Consider the following 2,855-nt stretch of genomic DNA (forward strand, 5'->3'; position numbering starts at 1 on the left):
GTAGAATGCATGACATGTGACCTCAAAGTCTAGGTAAACAGGAAAACACTTTCTGCCCAGCCCAACAGTGGGGTCATGCTCCCTCTGTGAAGCCAACCATCATATTGCAGGAAGACTAAACAAGCCCATGCAAAGACTACATGAGGGGACATCATGGACTGGAACTGACATGCCCAGTAGTCAACCAGCACCAACCACTGGGCATTGGTGAGTGAGCCTTCAGGTGATCCCAGCCTCCAGCCTGCAAACCTCTCCTGACACTAAAGGGAGCAAAGGAGAGTTCTCCACAATAAACTCTGACCAATTTGCACGTTCGTGAGAAAAATAAATGCTGCTTGTGGTGGTGGTAGTGGTGGTGTCATTGCTGTTGCTTTAAACCATTCACTTCTTTCGTAACTGGACAAAGCCCTAATTTCAACATTACTTCACACCATTATTCTGTCCCTCCTCTAACCATGGCCCTCCTCATCCTTATCAGATATTCAATGATTCTGTCTCGTCCACCCGAAGCAAGGAATCTCCCCTCCACTACCCCTGAGTCTCACTCAAAAGAGGCTTCAATAAAAGATCGTTCTGACAATCTAAAGAGAGCCAATGAAGACAACACATTCTTGGATCTATTGTTGTAAGATTCAGATTTCTGCAGCTCAAGGACTTGCTACTCTCTGATGTGATATTTTTACCCAACCCATTTGTAGCCTGTGGTTCCTGCTTCTAGCTGGTGTGGTCAAGATCTCCAATACTGATATGGTGTCCCGTAAGTTATTTAACTAAGTCCAGGATTGATCAGACAGCAGCATGAGGCACTGAGAGGGACGGAGCTTTGGGTGATAAAGACCAGAACACCAGGGAAGAACACCAGGGTTAGAAGTCTAGGAGGAGGCACCAGAAGCTCTGACCCAGGCACCTTCTTGAAGAAATGAAGCCACTCCTGGTCTTGGTGACCTTTCTTCTGGCCTCTGAGGTTGATGCAGGTGAGTGACTGTCCCCACCAACAGAGGCCCAGTCCCACCCCACTGAGACACAGCCCTGCTCATCTATAATCAGGCACATCCCAGACCTGCTGACCTTTAATCCCACATCATATCTGCCAACCTCACTCAAAGATGGGCAGATTTGAAGTGGGATAAACACTCAGCAGGAATGGCAAGGCAGAACGCTGACCCCCAGAAAGGCCCGTGGGTGCTATCTCTTTCCAGATCCTAAACTTGTCATCTGGACATTGAGTTATTTTACAAAGGCATCTGAAAGAAGGTTGAAAGGTAGGAATAAGAAATAATTATATTGTCAGGAAAGGGCAGCTTGGAGAAAGTGGTTGATTTCCTTTTTTTTTAGTATTTTTTTTTACATTTATTTGTTTTTAAGGGACCAAGACAGACAGATTACAAGTGGGGGAAGGGCAGAGAGAGAGGGATACATAGAATCTGAAGCAAGCTTCAGGCTCTGCGCAGTCTGCATGGACCCTGATGCAGGCCTGGAACCTATTAACTGCGATATTATGACAGGACCCAGAAGAGTGCTTAACCAATTGAGCCACCCAAGTGTCCCAAAAGTGGCTAATTTCTATAGCCTATCTGACGCCTGAAAACTTTTTTAAAATTTCTTTATGTTTATTTATTTTTGAGAGCCAGAGTGAGACAAAACATGTGGGGCAGAGGTAGAGAGAGTGGGAGATATGATTTGAGCAAGCTCCGGGCTCTGAGCTGTCAACACAAAGCCCTACGTGGGGGTAAAACCCATGAACCACGAGATCACAACCTGAGCTGAAGTCAGATGCTCAACTGACTGAGCTAGCCAGGCATCCAACCCACTACATTTCTAACACAAGGTGTTAAAGTTACTTTTATGCTCTATGCATTTCTCCAGGCATTGGCGTTATTGTGCTGCCCATGAAAGAAGCCAGGGACCCAGTAGGTACCACATTTGGTGGCAACCTGGTCCACTTAATTATGTTCAGCCATTTTCCTTTCAAGTTCCCTCTGGTCATTGGTCAGTCAAAATGAGCACAACGGCTTTGGCAGGTCCTGAATTCCCTGCTACTCAGAACCACAACCAGACCTCATAGAGAGGCTCATTGCGAACATTCATTGATGCAGTCAAGACATTTACTGAGCACCCACTACATGCCAGGCTCTGCCAAAGATCAAATGTAACACACTTACAAACATGAACATTTAGAGCTCAGGTTTCGAACAACACAATGGAAGAGTAGTTCAGTAGGTTCTGGGAAACAGAAGGGGAGAGGGGACATAGATCCTATCAGAGAAAGGATTTTGCAGGATCCATGGGGACTTCACTGCTTCTTCCAAATGCAAATTCTCTCTGTCACCATTGTCTCTGCAGCAGGACAAAGGAACAAGGACTCCTTTGCTCTTTGTCAGAGGGAAAATGTGAGTCTTGTAGGCCTAGAAGCAAGCCAGGAAGGCTGCCCAGGGAAGCCTTCTGGGCACTTCTGTCTACTACAGACTGTGCTCTCTGCTACCCTGACACCCTGCAGCCCCTGTTCCTCCCCCTCTGCCCCTTTCCAGCCCGTGCCTCATGAGCACAACAGGCAGAGTAGACTTTTTCTTTCAGGGAAAATAATCGGGGGCCACGAAGCCAAGCCTCATTCTCGTCCCTTCATGGCATATCTCCGGATCCAGAATCCAGATGGAACTTGGAAATCCTGCGGGGGTTTCCTTGTACGTGAGGACTTTGTGCTAACAGCAGCTCACTGCAAGGGAAGGTGAGAAGCAGAGCCTGATTTCCCACCCTTCTGCTAAGAGGTGTAAACCATGAGGTTAACTCCCACCCATTCTTGGCTGCCAAGAAGTAGAGAGCACAGAGATGCTCAGCCCTGGGGCCCCATTCCCAGT

This window comes from Suricata suricatta, chromosome 9 (assembly GCF_006229205.1).
Source record: "Suricata suricatta isolate VVHF042 chromosome 9, meerkat_22Aug2017_6uvM2_HiC, whole genome shotgun sequence".
NCBI lineage: Eukaryota > Metazoa > Chordata > Mammalia > Carnivora > Herpestidae > Suricata > Suricata suricatta.